The sequence below is a fragment of the Heloderma suspectum genome, chromosome 4 (assembly GCF_057233095.1).
Source record: "Heloderma suspectum isolate Gila_16-S chromosome 4, 16-S_ref, whole genome shotgun sequence".
In the NCBI taxonomy this organism is placed as follows: Eukaryota; Metazoa; Chordata; class Lepidosauria; order Squamata; family Helodermatidae; genus Heloderma; species Heloderma suspectum.
In genome coordinates this window covers 283841896-283864426 of record NC_139461.1, presented here as the reverse complement: position 1 = coordinate 283864426, position 22531 = coordinate 283841896, and the positions used below count along the sequence as shown (strand labels likewise).

Here is a 22531-nt window from a genome sequence, read left to right as displayed (position 1 = left end):
GTCAAGGAATAAAACGTTGACATTTTCTCAAGAATAAAACACGAAAACATTAGAAATTGGTTAAACTTTCAGAATGACAGGATTGCAAGTGACCTGAAGATCGTCAGTTGTTTTCAAATTGCTTTCCAGGGAACACTGGGGATCATCAATGAAGATAACAGTGACTATGCCCATCAGTGGAGATGAACTGTGGATAAGTATCTTTGCAAAACAGCAAACATTGCTACCCATTCCTTCTACAACATTTTAGGACTCACTTTCATGGAGGATAATGGCAAAAACCATCAGCTGTCTGAGAGTGTAGTCCAAGAATGGTACTGCCTTTTGCCTAGCTATGACCATAGCCAGACTATGAAGCACATGGTCTTCGATGTCTATATACTAATGCACAGAGTATGGGAAACAAACAGAACGAACTTGAACTCTTAATACAAGAGGGAAATTATGACGTGATGGGTATAACTGAGACTTGGTGGGATGACTCTCATGACTGGAATACAGCAATTGAAGGATATAACTTGTTCAAAAAGAACAGGAGGAACAGAAAGGGAGGTGGGGTTGCACTATATGTGAAAAATACATATCTCTGCACAGAAATACAGGAGGAGGAGCTTGGTAGCCCCATTGAGAGCATCTGGGTTGAAATAAATGGAGCAAAGAATAAAAGGAACCTGGTGGTCGGAGTCTACTACCGGCCACCCAATCAAGGAGAAGACAAGGATGAAACTTTTGAAAAGCAAATAGCCAATGTTTTAAGGAAGCATGATGTAGTAGTAATGGGGGACTTCAATTTCCCCGATATTTGTTGGGAGACAAATTCTGCAAAACATGGCCCCTCCAGGAAATTCCTGACTTGTGTGGCGGATAACTTCCTGCTACAGAAAGTAGAGGAAGGAACTAGAGGATCGGCTATCCTTGACTTGATCCTAACCAACAGAGATGACTTAGTGGAGAAAGTAGCAGTTACAGGAACTCTGGGGGAAAGCGACCATGTTGTACTTGAGTTCTTAGTTCTAAGGGAAGCAAAAGCCGAGTGTAGTCAAACGCGTACCCTGGATTTTAGGAAAGCTGATTTTAATAAACTCTGAACAATGATCAGTAAGGTCCCATAGCAAGCGATGCTAGCGAGAAAAGGAGTCCAAGATGGGTGGGAGCTTTTAAAAAAGGAAATTCTCAAGGCACAATCACAAGCAATTCCAACAAGAAGAAAAGGTGGAAGACAACAGAAGAAGCCAATGTGGCTTCACAAAAAGCTTAGGGGTGACCTGAAAACAAAAAAGGATACATATAGGAAGTGGAAAGAAGGCCAAGTAACAAAGGAAGAGTACAGGCAGATAGCACAGAATTGCAGGGATGGCGTCAGGAAGGCTAAAGCTGAGAATGAGCTGAGGTTAGCGAGAGATGCTAAAAACAACAGAAAGGCTTTCTTCAACTACGTGCATAGTAAAAGGCAGAGGAAAGAAATGGTGGTTCAGCTATTAAATAAGGATGGCAAAACGATAACAGATGACAAAGAAAATGCAGAGGTGCTCAATTCCTACTTTGGCTCAGTCTTCTCCCAAAAGAGGGTCTATGACCCCCCTGGCAAAGGCAAAGTACAGGCTGAAGGGGCAGGATTGCAGCTTGAGATCAACAGGCATATGGTCAAGGAACACCTCATTACTTTGAATGAGTTCAAATCTCCAGGGCCAGATGAACTGCACCCTAGAGTAATAAAGGAACTGGCAGAAGAACTCTCAGAACCGCTGTCTATTCTCTTTGAGAAATCATGGAGGACGGGGGAAGTGCCAGATGACTGGAGGAGGGCTAACGTTGTCCCTATCTTCAAAAAGGGTAAAAAGGAGGAACCTGGGAACTACAGACCAGTCAGTCTGACATCAATCCCTGGGAAAATTCTGGAGCAGATCATAAAGGAATCCATCTGGAAGCACCTTGAAAACAATGCAGTGATTACTCGAAGCCAACATGGATTTGTCAAGAACAAATCCTGCCAGACTCACCTGATCTCATTTTTTGATCAAGTAACCTCCCTTGTGGACTGTGGGAATGCTGTAGACATCATATACCTCGACTTCAGCAAAGCTTTCGACAAAGTGCCCCGTGATATCCTGAGGAGCAAACTAGCTCAAAGTGGGCTAGATGAAACAACGATCCGGTGGATCCACAGTTGGCTACAGAATCGGACTCAAAGAGTGCTTATCAATGGGACCTTCTCAAACTGGGGAGAGGTAACGAGTGGGGTACCACAGGGCTCAGTCCTGGGCCCACTGCTCTTCAACATTTTTATGAATGACTTGGAGGAGGAGGTGCAGGGAATGCTGATCAAATTTGCAGATGACACAAAATTGGGAGGGATAGCTAATACTTTGGAAGACAGAAACAAAATTCAAAGTGATCTGAATAGACTGGAGTGCTGAGCAGAAAACAACAGAATGACATTTAATAGGGATAAATGCCAAGTTCTGCACCTAGGAAAAAGAAACCAAATGCACACTTACAAGATGGGGGATACATGGCTCAACCACACTACAAACGAGAAGGATCTTGGAATTGTTGTCGATCACAAGCTGAATATGAGCCAACAATGTGATGTGGCTGCAAAAAAGGCCAATGCTCTTTTGGGCTGCATTCATAGAAGTATCGCTTCCAAATCCCGGGAAGTACCAGTACTCTACTCAGCACTGGTTAGGCCTCATCTGGAGTACTGTGTCCAGTTCTGGGCACCACACTTTAAGAAGGATGCAGACAAACTGGAGAGGGTTCAGAGGAGGGCAACAAAGATGATCAGGGGACTGGAAACAAAGCCCTATGAAGAGAGACTGAAAGAACTGGGCATGTTTAGCCTTGAGAAGAGAAGGCTGAGGGGAGATATGATAGCACTCTTCAAGTACTTGAAAGGTTGTCACAGAGAAGAAGGCCAGGATCTCTTCTCGATCATCCCAGAGTGCAGGACACGGAATAATGGGCTCAAGTTACAGGAAGCCAGATTCCGGCTGAACGTCAGGAAAAACTTCCTGACTGTAAGAGCAATACGACAATGGAACCAATTACCTGGGGAGGTGGTGGGCTCTCCCACACTGGAGGCCTTCAAGACGAGGCTGGACAGCCATTTGTCAGGGATGCTCTGACTTGGATTCCTGCATTGAGCAGGGGGTTGGACTCGATGGCCTTGTAGGCCCCTTCCAACCCTACTATTCTATGATTCTAGCTGGTGCTTATCTCAGGCTTCCCTCCAACCTTGTCACTGAATAATGAGAAGATGCCCAAGAGGCCTCTGAAGTATCACTGAGTCATCCTGTTATTCTGCATGAAGTGCTTGCTAAGCTGGAAGAAACAGAAGCGGAAGACATATCCAGAGGTCTCAGGAGGTGCTCCCATTACAGGGGTTGCGGGGGGGGGGGGGCACCAGCAAGCTAGGATGGAAGGCCCAAAAGTAATGGCTAAACAAAGGCAGCAACACTTCCAGGCTTTCCTCCCAGGTGACTGACACTTCTCTTAGGTGAGGTGGGGGCCCATAAAAAAAAAAATGCAGGGCAGACCTAGGACCCTCCAGTTAACCACTGCAGGGGTTCTATGGTAGGCAACCAAAACTTCCACAGCAGACAAGTCTATATTGAACATTTTCCCTGAAAGTAGGAAGTATGAAAACCACTGATGTAATTCAAATGTACTTATGCCAGCAGCTATCTTTTTATAAAGCCTATGGAATTCTGTCACAATACTGGACATTTGTCTGCTTGTTTCTTTACACACAATTTTACTTCTGCCCTTTATAGCAAAGTTGCATTACATCTGCAGCCATAATGTGTAATGACCAATACAGTCTACAATGTTAAATACATTTTACATCCCAATATGATCTAACCAGGGCCCTCCACATGCACACCAGGCATTCCCTTCTTCATGGATTAAATTATATCATCCAGATTTCGTAACACCCAAAGTACAGAAAGCAGATACAAAGTGCATCACAACAGAGGTGTATGCAGGCAAGGAATGGTTTAAATAAAATAATCCAGATGGCTCACACAATTGAACTAAGATGCACAATACAGTAGAAGGCAAAAGGGGAAAAAATAGGAAATCAATACACACACACAAAACAACAATCAAGGTTTTGGCTAGTGTATCTGAACTGGGGAATTCTTCCAGATCCATAATATGGCGGTCAATTGCTCACACAGCATGAAGCAAAACCTATTCACCCACCTCATAAACAGGGGAAAAAATCATTTCTCTCCCTACTAATATTTTGGTTCAATTCAGCTGTTGTGTAACTGATCACTACGGAATGAGTTGTTGGTGGTCGTTGTCATAGACGTCCCCTTGTGGGCACACATTCTTCCCCCTCTAGGCTTGTGTACTGTTTCCTCTCCTTTTGTTATTTGAGATAGCTATAGTTTGTCATGACATGCAAATTGTGTAAATCATCATTACTGCCGACCATAAATTTGCCTCCAAACCAGGGACTAAAGTCCATTCCTAGGTTTGGAAGCAGATTTATGTTAGTGAGAATCAGTTTGCCCCATGCAAATGTCATGACGAATTACAGTTACCACAAACCATGGAAGTGCAGAAAGCACGTGAACATGCAGGAGTGGGCACACCTCATAGCCAAACCATGGTTTGGTTATGAATTCCATGATGGCTGAATTCAGTCATTGTCCTAAACCATAATAATCTCTGGTAACACCAATGTTTACATATTAAAAACATATTTCAGAATTAGATAGTAACAGTTTTTAGGGAACGAGCTATTATGCGTTCATTAACTAAATACGCAGCGCCAATTCTGAATGTTCTTCCAATATAAATAACTGAAAGACAAATGAAACAAGGTGGCAGCAGTTCTTCTGTTGAGAGCCAATGTGGTGTAGTGGCAGAGTGTTGGAATGGGACTGGAGAGACCCAGGTTCAAGTCCCCACTTGGCTGTAAAGCTCACTGGGTGGCTCTGGGCCACAGTCACTGACTCTCAGCCTAATTTACCTCACAGGACTGTTGTGAAGATAAAATAAATAGCAGGAGGATCATGTATACCACCTTGGGCTCCTTGGAGTAAAAGCCAGGATAGAAATGTAACAAGTGTGTGTGGAGTAGTTGATTTTTTTAAAAAGGACATGAAGCCAGAGGGTGTCCCCCAACATTACATTTCCCTCAGCTAGGCTCCTGATACTGGAAGTGAGTCCAGTTGTCGGAAAAAGGATTGCAAGAGCTATACAGAATAAACATGGGAAATGGTCCAAAGGCGCTGGGGCTGAAATAGGGGATAGGAAGATCCACGATTTACACAGGACCAAGATCTTCTTGGGGCCTTTCCATACATATTATACAGTTGCAAACCTTGCATACTCACAACAGGGGCTGGTGTCTAAACTGTTTCCCTGATAAGTACACCTGTATAATACACTTTTGCAGAAGTATTTGTCTCAGTTTACACGCTACATGTTTAAGTGATCAATATGACTGGTACGCTTAGACCCAGTTTGGACGTTGATCAGGTCAACTGGAAGCTGCACATGCAAAATGGCATCAACACACACCACAGCGCATCATGAGTTAATTAACCCACAATTTGCCACCATTACATGCGAACACAGCCATAAAATATAGTATGTTAAGCAGGCCTGTAGTCTTGGGGTACATAAAGTAGCCCTGAAGTCCATGGCTCAAGATCAGAAATTGTCAAACAACATTGGACAACAAGATTTTGACACAGAATTGTCAGAAATGGCTTAATTCTATCTCTTTTTTTAGACCAACTGGGGCACACATTGAACAAGTTTAATTGTCCTTGTTCTAGTGCAAAACAATACAAAATCAACTTCCATTTACAGTCTAATCCTCAATGCTCTGAACATTTATATGAAGTTGCTGGGAGAAATCAGCAAGAGGTTTTGGCTTCAATTTTATCGATGTGCTAATAACATGCAATTCTACCTTTCTTTTCCACTCAAGGGAGGACCCCTGAGAGGCTGTGAAATTCTTGAACAGATGTCTAGATTTGGTTCGGTATGGAAGAGGGAGAACAAGCTGAAACTTACCTGGAAAAGACAGAAGCTCTGTGGGATGGAAAGCCAGATGATTTGGATAGTGGGGTGTAACCTGTCCTGGATGGGGTTTCAAACCCCATAAAGGCCTAGGTGCACAGCCTGGGGATGCTCTTAGATTCTTTGCTGTCTGGGGAGATGGTGGTGGTGGTGACCAAGATTGCTTTTTACAGCCCCAACTTGCACACCAGCTGCTGCCCTATCTGGAGCAGTTGGACCTGGCCAGAGTTGCCCATGCTCTGGTTGCCTCCAGACTAGACTATTGCAATGCACTTTATGTGGAGCTGCCTCTGAAGTTGATCAGGAAGTTTTGGCTGGTGCAAAATATGGCTGCCTGGACACTGGTAGGGCAGAGAATCTGGACACATATCTTGCGTCAGTTGGACTGGCTACCAGCATGTTCAGGCTCAATTCAAAATGCTGATCTTAACCTTAAAGGATTCAGACCAGGTTATCTGAATTGCATTTGAATCGAATTCATCCATACAATCCTGCCCATACACCAAGAGCTGTCTCAGGTGTCCTTCTTGAATGTCTGCTATTAAGATCAGGGAGGTTGGCAAGCACTAGAGACATAGCCTTCTCAGTGGTGGCCCCAAATCCTCAAAACTCCCTTCCTACAGACCTACACTTTGCCACTTCTACTCTGACATTTAGGTGGACTTTGAAGACCTTCCTCTTCAAGGGTGCCTTTGATTGATATCATAGCTTAAGTCAGCAGAGCAACTTTGCAAAGTAATTGTGGACATATTTTCTTATATGATCACCTTTAATTTGTACTATGCCGGTCATCTCTTCTATATATCACTAAAAAAGGAGGCATAAAAATACTTGAAATCATCATCATCATTATCATCTGAACTGGGATTTTATAGATCATAAGAGAGAGAGCAGAATACATACTCCTTAAATTCCAGCGTATTACAAAACAAGACATGCCTATACATGGAAGTTTAGCTTTTCCTTTCCAATATCCTTTCTACTAAACAGAATACTTTTAAACCTCTGGCACACCTTAGATCAGCCTTCCCCAACCTTGGCCCTGCAGATGTTTTGGACAATCCTGCATTGAGCAGGGGGTTGGACTCGATGGCCTTGTAGGCCCCTTCCAACCCTACTTCTATGATTCTATGACTACAACTCCCAGGATTCCTGACTATCAGGCATGCTGGCTACGGCCAATGGGAGTTAAAGTCCCATCATTTGGGAGGACACCAAGTAGGACAGGGCTGCCTTAGATATACCCCCCAAAATGTGGCAATCTTGTCACTTTTGGGACTCACATATGTCAAGAGATCTCCAGGATTGCCAGTCAGAACAATGTTGTTATATCTACTTTACCTCTTTGGAGATGTGTTTTTAGATAAATTACAAGACAGAGGGAGCAATCCTATATGGAGAGGCAGCCACCTCCAAACTCGGAGACGACTGCCTATTCAATGCAGGGCAGGCAGAGCACGGAGGCTCCAGCCATCCTGCACTCATGGCTAGACAGCCAATTTCAGCTGTCTAGCTGCAGGACTTCAGAGTGGGCAGAGGAGGCTGGACCACACACAGGAAGCGTCATACCAGCACTTCTGCACTCCCCACAACCAGGAACGCCCCCTTTTGCCCCACTCCACGCTGCTCATTTGAGCGCGGAGCCTGGAGACAATCCGCGCTGCCTACGAGGGGGCAGGGGAGGGGGCGGGGAGGCGGTTTTCCAGGAATCAATCTCAGGGTGCAGGCTCCGAGGTCGGTTCCTGGAAACTAAACAATCCTAACAATACCTCGACTTCAGCAAAGCTTTCAACAAAGTGCCCCATGATATCCTGATTAGCAAACTAGCTAAAAGTGTGCTAGATGAAACAATTGTCAGGTGGATCCACAGGTGGCTACAGAATTGGACTCAAAGAGTGCTTATCAATGGGATCTTCTCAAACTGGGGAGAGGTCACGAGTGGGGTACCGCAGGGGTCAGTCCTGGCCCAGTGCTCTTCAACATTTTTATTAGTGACTTGGATGAGGAGATACAGGGAATGCTGATCAAATCTGCAGATGACACAAAATTGGGTGAGATAGCTAATACCCTGGAAGACAGAAAAAGAATTCAAAGTGATCTTGATAGGCTGGAGCGCTGGGCAGAAAACAACAAAAAGAAATTTAATAGAGATAAATGCCAAGTTCTGCACCTAGGAAAAAGAAACCAAATGCACACTTACAAGATGGGGGATATGTGGCTCAACAACACTACGAGCAAGAAGGACCTTGGCATTGTTGTAGATCACAAGATGAATATGAGCCAACAATGTGATGTGGCTGCAAAGAAGGCCAATGCTCTTTTGGGCTGCATTAATAGAAGCACAGCTTCCAAATCCCAGGAAGTACTAGTTCCCCTCTACTCAGCACTGGTTAGGCCTCATCTGGAGTACTGTGTCCAGTTCTGGGCACCACACTTTTAAGAAGGATGCAGACAAACTGGAGAGGGTTCAGAGGAGGGCAACCAAGATGATCAGGTGACTGGAAAGGAGACACTGAAATAAATGGGCATGCCTAGTCTTGAGAAGACTGAGGGGAGATATGATAGTGCTCTTCAAGTACTTGAAAGGTTGTCACAGAGAGGAAGGCCAAGATCTCTTCTCGATCATCCCAGAGTGCAGGACACGGAATAATGGGCTCAAGTTACAGGTAGCCAGATTCCGGCTGAACATCAGGAAAAACTTCCTGACTGTCAAAGCAATATGACAATGGAACCAATTACCTAGGGAGGTAGTGGGCTCTCCCACACTGGAGGCATTCAAGATGAAGCTGGACAGCCATCTGTCAGGGATGCTTTGATTTAAGATTCCTGCATTTAGCAGGGAGCTGGACTCAGTGGTCTTATAGGCCCCTTCCAACCCTACCATTCTATGATTCTATAGCCATCTAGCCTCTGTCTAGCAGCCATAGGATTGTGCCCTTAAGTGTCTTGCTTGTTGGAACAGCAAGGATGAATATAGCTGTGCATTTAAAACCTGTATGTTTTAAAAGATGGTCACTCCTTATCTTTGACTTTTTGATACCACAGACCACATGGCACTTTCATCATAAAAAATTATAACACACTAGCTAATACTAGCACTAGGATTAGCTAAACCTAAAACCTTAGTGACAGTTTTTCATGCCATTTGTGCAGGGAAGTTCTCAACAGGCTAACTGCCATCTAAACATGGACCCAGTTGGTTTAATTAACTTTTAAATATTTTAGGTGCCATTGGGGATGGCATTTGCCTGCTGCTTTGTTGGTGAGTCTTCATATTTTGTAATGTTATGTAAAATTGTACACTCTAATAAAAATACAGGTTTTAAAAATAATTTGCATGACCAACAGAAATCCCTGAGGGGAAAAAAAAACAAATTGTGAGTTGTATGCTTGCCACTAGATGGCAGAACAGTACCAAACAATTGGACAAGTGACATTTAAAGGGCAGCAAAATAACAAAAAAGGGTAGGCTTTTTAACACAGCAAGCAAGAGCAAGCATTTGAAAGTTCATTTATGCAAATGATACAAGATCACCCTCATTCAGGCAACAGCTTCTACAAATTACATAGTTTATAAGGTTTTATGTGTGTGTTTTAAAGTCCCTCTGCTCTCATAGCAACTGCATTCCTAAACCGACATACAATTTTATAGCACTAGTAGCTGCCATAGAAAGAGACAGGAAGTACACAAAATAAGATAAAAGGCTGGGGAGAAGCTCAGGAAGTGTGAGGACATTAACAGACATGTCAAAAATCCAGTCACTAACAAACCCCTCAATACCTTTAACAAAAGTCAAGATGCTTTGCAGGGTACTCATTTGAACAAGAAAATATTAAAAGGTCAGTTGAATCGCCCTGTTCTATAAAGAACTATTTCAGCTTTAAGAGATTATGGTCAAGAGTACCTGTTGCATAAGGAAAAAGTTGCACTGAATATTCTCATTCTCTCTCCCTCTCTCTGTTCACTTAACTTGCTGGTAATAGGGAGACTGAAAGTTTGTTCCTCACTTCCATATTATACTATACATCTCTGTTCTTCTTTTAGGTACACTTAAACTTGGAACAATGTTCACAAAGCTGTCAGATCAGAATGTTTTAAATAGGGTTATTTAGCAGCCGTTATTGTTAGGGTGCTTTTATCTGTGTTTTATTACCAACATGGTGGAATTTTGAAATAAAGAGTATTCTGTAAGGAACTGGAGTGCTCAAACAAGTGACATTGCCTTAAAATGATAGCTACCAAGCCTATTTCCCTGGCAACAGTGCTGTAATATATACTACACAGATCCCCATCATTTCCCAATAATACTACTGCTTCTGCAATATGGAAAGCAATGTGATGCTGCAACCAATTTGCCAAGGAAGCCCAGACAGCCTGTTCTCTTGCTGCTTAGGGCCCTACACTGAAAATGCTTAGCTATTTTTTATCCATCAAGAGACCTTCGCGACTAAACCAATTAGCCAATGAATTATTAATACAAAAACCACTCATTAAAAACCCAGCAACAGTAGCAATGTTGATCCGATATAGAGGTATTGCTACAATTGCTTGATTTTTTTTTTGCAACTGCTTAAATATATGTTTATTTAAAGCACACCATTCTTGAAAGCATCTCTGAAGAACACTGAGGTTTTTTTCAGTTTGAGTCAGTTCAAATGTCATGACAGCAAACTGTAGGTTGATGAACCTAACAACAAATCATAGGTTAACTCTGGATTGTTTAACTCCATAAACAACCCAGATTGTTTGGACGTCTTGATGACAACCTATGAACAGGGCATTGGTAGGTTCTTCATGCAAACTGGAAACGGCTTGCATGCTCCACGCATCCCTGCAAATCATGGGGAATTGGGGAAATGTGCCACCATGACATATCAATTATACATGGGGCTGCCTTTGAAAACGGTCTGGTAACTTCAGCTGGTCCCAAACAGGACAGTGAGATTGTTAACGCGGACTGGCCAACAAGATCGTATTATGCCAGTACTTTCCCAGCTGCACTGGCTGTCAGTCCCTTTCTGGGCCTGATTCAAAGTGTTGGTATTAACATTCAAAGCTCTAAATGGCTTGGGGCCAGGTTATCTGAAAGATCACCTCCTCCCATATGCACCTACCTGGACCCTAAGATCATCTTCAGGGGTCCTTCTCTAGGAGCCCCTGCCAAAAGAAGTAAGGCAGGCGGCTACCACGAAAAAGGCATTTTCTGCTGTGGCACCCTGGTTGTGGAATGAACTCCCTAGAGAGGTTGACCTGGCACCTGCATTGTACTCTTTCCAGCGTCGAGTGAAGACCTTTTAATTTTCCCAGGCATTTTAGCTTTCCAGTTTTTTAGCTCTGCTATGTAAAATCTGCTGTTGCCTTTTAAATATCTGCACTGCTGCTAGGTTTCACTCGGGTTGTATTTTTATTCTGTAGTTTTAATCTACTATATTTTATATTGTATTTTATGTTATATTTTTGTGGTTTTAGTTTGTTAACTGTCTAGACAGCTTCAGCTATTGTGCGGTGTAACAATGAAATAAAATAAATTTCAAGCACTCTGCTTACAAATAAAAAGTTTGCAACTACCAACTTTAAGTTCTAGTATTTCACAGCAAAAAGAAAGTGTTATTTTTGTTTATTGCTAGATTTCAAATAATTTCATTAAATAAAAGTCAACCTTAGGATCATTCTAGAACACAGTAATTGCTACAGCTCTCACATTATCTTCTAAGTAACAGTGTGGTTCTCAACACTATTTACAAACTTCCATCCAAACCAATTCAGGAGGCTGTTAGGCTTCGAGTGCCTATTTCAATAAGAAATGTGTTGAGTTCTTGTGCAAAGTGAAGATGGCATTGATCTAGGGTTTAATCACTGAGATAGCTGGGGACATTACATATTTGAGGAAAAGCCTCCCTCTCGGTGTCATCATGATTCCTATGGCCAGTCAAGAATTCCTTCTTCCCATACTTCCCTCCTTCTAACACAGGGGTTCCCAACCTTTTTGGACCTATGGGCACATTTGGGAATTTGAGGAACTGCTGTGGGCACCAGCACAAAAAGGCTCCCACATAGGATATGTTTGGTCACATAATGGCTGCCATAGGGGCCTGGCTAGTCAAAAGACAAGTGATTCACCCAAAAAACTGAGTATAAACAGAGGGTCTGAACTCCAAACCCAATCCATGTCAGGAGCACCCTAGCTGCCTCTTGCAGTCCCCTCCAATAGCCAACTCAGGACACAGACAACGAGGATTCTTTCCAAGGCTTTATTCCTTTATGACTCTTTCAGATACTAATCACTAGCCACTAAGCAAGGAACAGCACTGGGGAAAGATAGCAGAGTAGCCTAAGCTCCAGGTAAGGCAGTTGGTCCCCATTTGAAGGGGAACCACGGGAAGACTCTGAACTTATGGGCTATGGAGAGATCCTCCCTCTTTCCCTTGGGTCCTCAGGACGCGACCGTTGTTTGAGCGCCAAACAAGCGGAACGCCTCCTTTCGGCGCCCTCCATCTGTCGTCGCTCCCTGCGTCTGCGCCGAGCGTCCAGCAAGCCCCCCTCCAGCGCTCTCACTGCCAGGGTCACTATCCCAGGAATGCTGGCAGGAGGAATCTCTGCCAGCTGCTGTGCTTGTGAGAGATAAGCGAGCTCCTCTCCCATGGATTGCTGATCTTCCTCAGAATCAGAACTGCTCTGGGGCTCTATGGGCTCTGTTTCCACCTTGACAATCCACATATTTGACCCCACAGAAGCCCAACAAATCATCGATTTAAGGTTGGAAACCTCTGCATCTTTAAATGGAACTCAGTAGGAATTACTTCTGCATAGGATTGCTCTGCTCATCCTACACACACACACACACACACACACAGACCTTTTCCAAGCCCCAAATGAAAGGAAAATGCCCCCAGACACAAAAGGAAAACATTTCCCCTTACCTCAACCTCAGGTTCAGCCACTCTGATTCCCACCTGGATCTCCTACCCTGTCCTCTGGGAAGGTGGTGTGTGTGTGTGTGTGTGTGTGTGTGTGCACGCGCGCGCGCATGCATGCATGCAAGTACAACAAGAGAAGGGGCTGGAAAGGGAGAAAAAAAGAGCAAGCCTAGGGACTGGAAGAGGGAAAGAGCAAGGGTAGAGGCTAGAAGGGGGAGAAATAGTGAGGTAAAGTGGTGGGAGAAGAGACAAAGCAAATCTAGAGACTGGAAGAGGAAGAAACAGTGAAGCAAAGAGGTGTGTGTGGTGGTGGGGGAAACACCAAGGCTAGAGGCTAGGAGGAAGGGGGAAATAGCAAGGCAAGGGGGTAGAGGGGAGAGAAAGAGCAAGGCTAGACAGTAGGAGGGGGGGAACAACTCTTTCCATCTCTTCCTGCTTGCTGAAAAGCTGATCAGCTGCAGGTTCAGAAACTGGAAGCAGAACCTGGCACCCTAACATTTTTCAGGGGTTTCATTAAAATAAATTTTTGAAGGGAGCAGGGAGTGGAAAGCTTTACAGGTGCCAATGGAGGTCTCCGTGAGCATGACATTGAGGACTCCTGCTTTACAATTTCACTTAATTCATTTATTTTCTTGAACTGCATGTATATAGATTCTGATTACCTCACTAGCCCATTTCATACATCTGACAAAGCAGGCTTTTGCCAATGAATTCTCATACTAACAATAAACAATTTCGTCTTTAAGATGCCAGAGGACTCAATTGTCTTTATCGTAGCAGCTCTTCCAAAATTATGTAATATGCCAATCTTGTTTGGGAAAAGTTCTTATCAGTTTTTAAACTTTGGCTTTGAAAAGTGGGGAGCTTTATGTTAGTAGGGTCAGCCCAGCTACTTCTGGTCTTAGCAAAGCCCATCTCAACCTCATGCCTCACCTCTGAAAAAAACCCATGAAGTTCATTCAATAAACAACCCTAGACATTAGGAGCTGAGATTTGTGGGCAATTTGGTCCCTGTTATAGATACTAGATATCTATAGATTTACTATAGGTAAATAGTGAAGCAGTATCCTATATGCAGGGATTGTGTTTGGCCTTAAAGATACTGGAAACTAGAAACCTTTAAACAGTTCTTGCAGCCATAGTGTACCACTTCAGCAAGACAAACAGGCCTATGCACCTGATAGTATCACATGCAGCAATAAGAACTAGAAATATTGCACCTGTCTTCTTCCTCTTCTGGAATTCATTCCCGATACAAGTGCTGAGTGCCAACACTTAATCATAACCACTGTGATATGGTCTGACATCAAGCTGATTTGTGTTAGGGATATTATCAGTGGAGACTACTGTTTGAAGAACAAGTTTTTAGCAAGTATAGCACGTTAGCGACAACACAAAAAATGCATGGAAGGTTTTTACAAGTTAGTGGCCTTTTTCTGACATTAAATCGTATTCATTTTAATTCTTCCACAACAATCTAAAATAAAAATGTGTTTGCTACTTTTCCCTACCCTCAATAGAATTCCTGTTCCATACTTTTAACAAGCCGTTTTACTGCACCTACAGTGAAGGTGGCTTTGATGTGCACACTGTTTGCAATGCAGTCATTTCTGCCTGCATTACTATTGTTGTTTTCTATCTGGCTTTGAAAATTCAAAATCTGTGCTTCATCTTAGCTGGTCTGACTGCATGTTGGCTCTAAGAAACTATCTCCTTCAACGATCGCAGGAAAACTCTTTCTGGGTTGCACCAGCTGATGTCCTCTTGCAAATTGATCAGTAAGATTAGCAACATTGTTTGAGCAAGCTGTACATAAGAAGAGTCCTCCTGGATTGACCAAAGGCCCATTTAGTCCAGCATTCCATTTCCCGCTGGGGCCACAAGCAGGACATAAAGGCAATAGCCCTTACCATTTTGCATCACAGGAACTGATATTCACTGGTATACATCTTCTGAACCTGGAGAGTGGATTTAGCAGGAGTCTGCAAAGTGGTGCCCATGGGTGCCATGGTGCCCACAGGGGCCTCAATGGTGCCTGCAAAGCTCTCCCTCCCTGCCCCATTCAAACATTTATTTTTAATAAAAGCCCTAAAAAACGTTAGGGCCTCAGGTTCTGCTTCCTGTTCCTGAAACTGCAGCTGATCAGCTAGTCTTGCTCCTTTTCTCTCCCTTCCCAGCCCCTTCTCTCGTTCTTCACACACACACACACACACACACACACACACACACCATCTTCCAGACAGGGGCTCTGATGGCAGAAGAGGAGGCAGGAGTGCCAGGTGGGAATCAGAGTGGCTGAGCCTGGGATTGAGGTACAGAAAATGTCTTTTGGGTCTGGGGGTATTTTACTTTCCTTTGGGGCTTGGGAAAGGTGTGTGTGTATGTGTGGGTGAGAAGAGCAATCCTATGTAGGCCTACTCAGAAGTAATTCCCACTGAGTTCCATTTAAAGATACATAGGTTTGCAATCTCAAATTGGTATTTTCTTGTGCTTCTGTGAGGTCAAATATTTGGATTGGCTTCGTTGCTCAGACCCTTCCTCTGCTTGTACTCTGTTTCTTTGGTGAATTACTTGTCTTTTGACTAGCCAGGCCCCCACAGCAACCATTATGTGACTAGACACATCAGGCCTGTTCAGATGTCACACTAAGCCATAGTGGCTGGGGAATGTCTGGTAACCATGGTGGCTTAGCGCATTGGAGGGGGAGAAAACCACATTCCACGATTACTAAGCCACCCTGGGTAACCACCACTTGCAAAAGGGTTAAGGGGCCCCGGGGAGGTTTACCATGTTATTTGTCAGACTCCCCAGGGGTTAAGACAGGTTCTGGAGGACTTCCAGGCCACAACCATAGAGTTCGCCGGCTAGAGTGGCCACTACTGTGGGTGGCACTGCAGACTTTCTCTATGGTTGTGCGGCCATTCGGGATGATGGAGTGACCGTTGGGAGCCCATTTGTGCCACAGAGGACATTGGGATGCGCCCTAACCGCTCAGGTAAGCACTCCCAGTAGCCACTGGGGGCGTGTAGGGGAACCCCATGGCACTGCATGGTTCCTGGTCATCTGACAGGCTCACATGTAGTGGTTACATTCCCCCACCCCTTGTTCCTCTAAACACCCTCCTCCCATGGCAGTGTGAATAGGCCCATCCGCTGTAGGAGTCTTTTTGTGGTGGTGCCCACAGCAGTTTCTGAAATTCCCAAATGTACCCATGGGTCCAAAAAGTTTGGGGACCCCTGCTTTAGAGGAACAAAACCAATGGAATCCATCCCAGTGGCAAGGGTGCAACACATAATCTAAACATGATCTACGTTTATTAACATGATCTGCATTTTACTAGACTATCAAAGAACAAATGTGAAATTCTGCAAGAGTGGCTAATAATGTCATTTGTGAGCGAGAAAGTCCCTGTTCCAAATATCACTTCAGCCATCAGCTTACCAGGTGGCCTTAGGCAAGCCACTATCTCTCAGCTTCCAGAACTCATCTGCAATATACAGATAATATTGACCTACCAATAGGAATGTTGTAAGGATTACTGAGATAATATATGTGAAGCACTTTGAATGCTCAAAAAGCAAACAACAAAAATGTAACATGGAGCCATTAAGAAAAACAGTCCAGTATTGGGGGGGGGAATGATATTTTAGAAGAACATTAAAAAATTATCCTAATCTTTATTAAAATTTATGACTGGCCCTAGACCTCCTCTTTGGGCTTGTTCAGATGATACCCCCCATGCCCCGAGGTCCCATTGAATGTGTAAAAAGAGGGAAGGATTTTTAGTCTTGTACACACACATTTGCCATCATCATACTTTATGCATCAAGAATTTTAAAATTACCAGGCACTGTACATTATCTTAAAAAGACAAGACTTTATCCACAGACTTACAGTATAAAACTGAAGATCTAGTTCATAAAAACCTTCCGATTTCTGTCCCAGTTTAGAAAAATAACTGCTGGCATATAATCAAAGGATTAATATTTTACAAATGTAGAACAAACAAACAAACAAACCTATATTAAATCCTATTGATTTCAATGGGAAACATTTAAGCATATGCTTAGATCTCCTACTGAAATCAATTGGACTTAAAATTGCCTTATTTTAGCTGGATAATCCCCTCAGATTTATACTGGAAACTTAATGAAAATAATACACTTTAAGGTAGATTTTTTTTAAAAAAATTCAGATACTTACATGTCCTTAAAACTCACACAAGCAGGGAAGATTTTTCAATGGCCATCAGGATCAGTCAGAATTGTGCGACACATTCTGTTAAAGAATTTTTTAAAATCTCATGTAAATATAGATGGGTTTCCCAACTTCATTTTCTAATGTCAGCAAAATTAAATATGAGATATTAAATTAACTAATCTGGCTACTTGTATATTTCTAGTTATACTGTCACCCTCTAAAGGCACACACAGTTACTGAAGCTTTTAAAAAATCTTGCTTTTGCTGCAGCATTTACTTGGTCAATTTAAGCCTGCTGTTTGGGAGATCACATCACCTCCCTCCTTCCTAAAAAAAACAAGTTATTATTATTTAAACCTCAAAAGGCTACTCATGAATGGAGAAGATAGACCGGGACTGTTGTTCCTTCCACCACTGCCACAGTGGAGCAATGGCATACCTTCTGAAACAGCTTCATCGTGGCTGTCCAGGCTGAGAAAGAGATTCCGCCCATCTCCCCTTCCCTCCCATCCAACATCAACTTTCTTAGAGCAGGTCTGCCACTGCTTCTATTGCTGTGGCCACAGACAACATCCATCTTTGAATTACAGAGCTAAGCAGACCTTGCTTGGGACCAATTGCCAGGCTTCTGCAGCTCATGTACTGCCTACAGGCTACTTGTTGCTGATCTCAGTCAACAGAATAGTTAGAAATATGCAGTCATGCCTGCCACTGTTTACAGCTTGTGGCCCTCCAGATGGTTTGACCTACAACTCCCATCATCCTTAACCACTGGCTATGCTAGTTAGTGCTGATGGGAGTTGTAGGCCAAGACATCTGGAGGGTGACAAATTGCCCACCCCTGCTCGAAAGTAACCTCATTTAGAGGTTTCACATCTATATCTGGGCGCTTTAAAACCTATTTTATTAAAGGCATCCATAAAAAATTATAAACAGGAAGATCAACCTCTCTGACTAATCATAATATGTATGGTGCTTAGAGTGGCAGGGTTCCCAAGCGGTCTCTCATCCAGACACTGACCAGACCCAGAGCTCCTTTGCGTGAGCAAAGTTGTTGCATCATGTGCCTTTAGCACCATGCCTTCAGACCATGCCTGAACTGTTGATGCTAAAATCTGTTCTGTTTTGTAGTTTTTATTTTCTTGCATCCACAAGTCCTACATGGGAAGTTTCAGAGACAAGAAAACATACAGGAAATAACAGCACAATTTATATATGTAATTCCCCAGTGTAAGGTATATCCTGTATAGGCCATGAATATAGTAAAGCCTATTGTTAACAGCTATTATTGAAACTAAGTAAGCCAAGACACTGACAAGCTCCCTTTCTTAACTTTACCTGTAAAGTTTAAAGACTGGTTTAATTTATTTTATGACGCATGTTGTACAAGGTATTATTAAAGCTGCTAGTTAGCAAGCATTGCTAATACACTACAGGAAATTACAGTAACTTAAGTGAAATTTTGAACAACAGCTGTGTATTTGAATTGATTTATTCAAAACTGCTTGAAGCACTGCGTATAACTGAGGCTGTTCAAGCTAATTAGAAAAATAAATTGCTCTTGGGAAATATTTATGAGGCATTCACATGTAAAAGCACACACTATGGTCCTATCCAAAATCCAGAGTTTCAAAATTGATACTTCTACTCAGACTGCATATAGATAATTACTAGTAGTCAGGTGAAGAGCTTTGTGTAAGCAGATAATTTCTTAAGAAATTTAACTAAGGCCTTTCATATCAACCAGTTGCATATGCATTTGCATTCAAGTTTAACCAGTCCATTGACAACAGTGACGGTAGCTGTATTTAGATGAACTAACGTTACCAATTAGAGGGGTGATTGGCAATATGGTCACGTAAAGATAAGCATCAAGACTCAACTGCCTCCTAATTACACACCTTTGTAAAGCTTTCTCTGGAAGCAACCTCTACTAGCCAGAGATATAAAATGAAAATATATTTTAAACAACTGAAATGCCACTGTGGAAATTCCTCTGTCAAAAATCACAATTAAATTTGCCACTTGAACAAGCAAATCCTTTTCCAAGACATTACATGGCAGTAACTTTCCCATTATATGCTCTCGAGGTGGGAAAAATCTATTTCCCCCTACCACCACCTCTCTCATAATACCCTGGATCATCCAATGAAGACCAATGGTGGGAGATTCAGGACAGATAAAAAGAAGTACCTTCTTCAAACAGAATACTGTTAAACTATGAATTTGCTATGAGATATAATGATGACTGCTAACTTGGACAGCTTTAAAGGGAGTTAAGACAAATTCATGGAACATAAGGCTATAAATTACTTCTAATCATTATGGCTGTATATTATCTCCAGTATCAGAGACAGTTTACCTCTCAATACCAGTTGCTGAGGAACATGAGCAGGAGGATGCTACTGTCCTCATATCCCACTTGAGGGTATCCCATGGGTATCTGGCTGGCCACTATGGGAACACAAGGCTGAACTAGAAAGGCTATAATCCAGCATGGCTCTCTTATGTTCCTGTTGAGCAACTATTAACGACTCTGAAGCCTTGTGCTTGGCAGCCACTGTGAAGGAACCAAGATAGCATCTACTGCTTCAAATTGTAGAGTGACTATTGAATCAACCTCTAACTGCAGAGAATGAAAAAAGTATTTTCCAAACCCCAAACATATGGTGAGCAGGTAGTATGCTGCAATCACCCCAGCCTCTGCTCACAAAGGGCTCTGGTAACAGCAAAATCTCAGTGAGACAGAGTAAGGGGGAGAGATTCAGAGTCAACAAGAAATATTTGGAATCTCTTAAAGATACAATTTATGAAAGTGCAAAAGCTGGGTTGCAGTTAAACCTCAAAAAACCAAGATTATGGCAACCAGCTTGATTGATAACTGGCAAATAGAGGGAGAAAACGTGGAGGCAGTGACAGACTTTGTCTTTCTAGGCACAAAGATTACTGCAGTCGCTGACTGCAAAACCTATCATCACTGATGGACTCCATGTACTAAGCAGCTACAAACCACCATTTAAAATTTTCAGCATTGCCCTGGGATATCTGACATAATCCCTTCGTGGATCACTGCCTTGTTGTGGCGAAGGGGCTTGCGTAACTCAGTGAAGCCATAAGCTATGCCGTGCAGGGCTACCCAAGACGGACAGGTCATGGCGGACAGTTCTGACAAAATGTGGTCCACTGGAGAAGGAAATGGCAACCCACTCCAGTATTCTTGCCAAGAAAACCCCATGGAACGTATCACAAGGCTAAAAGATATGATGCCAGAAGATGAGCCTCTCAGGTCGGAAGGTGTCCAATATACTACTGGGGAAGAGCAGAGGGAATTTCCAAGTAGCGCCAGAAAGAGTGAAGCGGCTGGGCCAAAGCCAAAAAGACACTCAGCTGTGGATGTGTCTGGTGGTGAAAAGAAAATCCGATGCTGTAAAGAACAATATTGTTTAGGACCTCGAATGTAAGATCAATGAATCAAGGTAAGCTGGAGGTGGTCAAACATGAGATGGCAAGATTGAACATCGACATCTTGGGAATCAGCAAACTAAAATGGACAGGCATGGGCGAATTTAATTCAGGTGACCATTATATCTACTACTGTGGGCAAGAATCCCTTAGAAGAAATGGAGTAGCACTCATAGTCAACAAAAGGATGGGAAAAGCAGTACTGGGGTACAATCTCAAAAACGATAGAATGATCTCAGTACGAATCCAAGGCAAACCATTCAACATCACAGTAATTCAAGTCTATGCCCCTACCACTGAGGCCGAAGAAGCTGAGGTTGATCGGTTCTATGAAGACCTACAACACCTTCTAGAACTAACACCAAAAAAGGTGTCCTCTTCATCATAGGGGATTGGAATGCTAAAGGAGGAAGTCAAGAAATCACCGGGATAACAGGCAGGCAGGCATGGCCTTGGTGTACAAAATGAAGCAGGACAAAAGCTAATAGAGTTTTGCCAAGAGAACACGCTGATCATAGCAAACACTCTTTTCCAACAGCACAAGAGGCGACTCTACACATGGACGTCACCAGATGGTCAATATCGAAATCAGATTGATTATGTCCTTTGCAGCCAAAGATGGAGAAGCTCCATACAGTCAGTAAAAACAAGACCTGGAGCTGACTGTGGCTCAGATCATGAGCTGCTTCTTGCAAAATTTCAGCTTAAATTGAAGAACGTCGGGAAAACCACTAAACCGTTCAGGTATGACCTAAATCATATCCCTGATGAATATACAGTGGAGGTGAGGAATAGATTTCAGGGATTAGACCTGATAGACAGAGTGCCTGAGGAACTATGGACGGAGGTCCGTAACATTGTTCAGGAGGCAGCAACGAAATCCATCCCAAAGAAAAAGAAATGCAAGAAAGCCAAGTGGCTGTCTGAGGAGGCTTTACAAGTAGCTCACGAAAGAAGGGAAGCGAAAAGCAAGGGAGAAAGGGAGAAAGAATATACCCAACTGAATGCAGAGTTCCAGAGAATAGCAAGGAGAGACAAGAAGGCCTTCTTAAATGAACAATGCAAAGAAATCGAGGAAAACAACAGAATGGGTAAGACTAGAGATCTCTTCAAGAAAATTGGAGATCTCAAGGGAACGTTTTGTGCAAAGACGGGCATGATAAAGGACAAAGAAGGCAGGGACCTAACAGAAGCAGATGAGATTAAGAAGAGGTGGCAAGAATACACAGAAGAACTATACAGGAAAGATCTGAATGTCCCTGATAGCCATGATAGTGCGGTCACTGAACTTGAGCCGGACATCCTAGAGAGTGAAGTCAAGTGGGCCTTAGGAAGCATTAGTAACAAGAAAGCTAGCGGAGATGACAGTATTCCAGCCGAGCTATTTAAAATCCTAAAAGATGATGCTGTTAAAGTGCTGCATTCAATATGCCAACAAATCTGGAACACTCAACAGTGGCCACAAGACTGGAAAAGGTCAGTTTACATTCCAATTCCAAAGAAGGGCAACGCCAAAGAGTGTTCAAACTACCGCACAATTGCGCTCATTTCACATGCCAGCAAGGTGATGCTCAAAATCCTACAAGCTAGGCTTCAGCAGTATGCGAACAAAGAACTACCGGAAGTACAAGCTGGGTTTAGAAGAGGCAGAGGAACTAGAGATCAAATCGCCAACTTTCGCTGCATCATGGAAAAAGCAAGAGAATTCCAGAAAAACGTCTATTTCTGCTTCATTGACTACGCTAAAGCCTTTGATTGTGTGGATCACAACAAACTGTGGCAAATTCTTAAAGGGATGGGAGTACCAGACCACCTTACCTGTCTCCTGAGAAACCTGTACGAGGGTCAAGAAGCAACAGTAAGAACCAGACATGGAACAACCGAGTGGTTCAAAATTGGGAAA

At 43.1% G+C, this 22531-nt stretch overlaps 1 protein-coding gene across 18 annotated transcripts in view; it reads right to left on the bottom strand.

Annotated features, from left to right (window-relative positions):
* NCOA3 (nuclear receptor coactivator 3) overlaps positions 1–22531 on the bottom strand; it is a 129162-nt gene that overhangs the window by 30468 nt on the left and 76163 nt on the right. For 16 of the 18 annotated variants that reach the window (XM_084854054.1, XM_084854056.1, XM_084854059.1 and 13 more), the window contains one exon: positions 17170–17244. The gene's annotated coding sequence lies outside the window, so the exon portion shown is untranslated. Of the gene's footprint in view, positions 1–16860; positions 16928–17169; positions 17246–22531 lie in introns of those variants that run through there. The other 2 variants (XM_084854064.1, XM_084854071.1) reach the window with 2 other exon arrangements.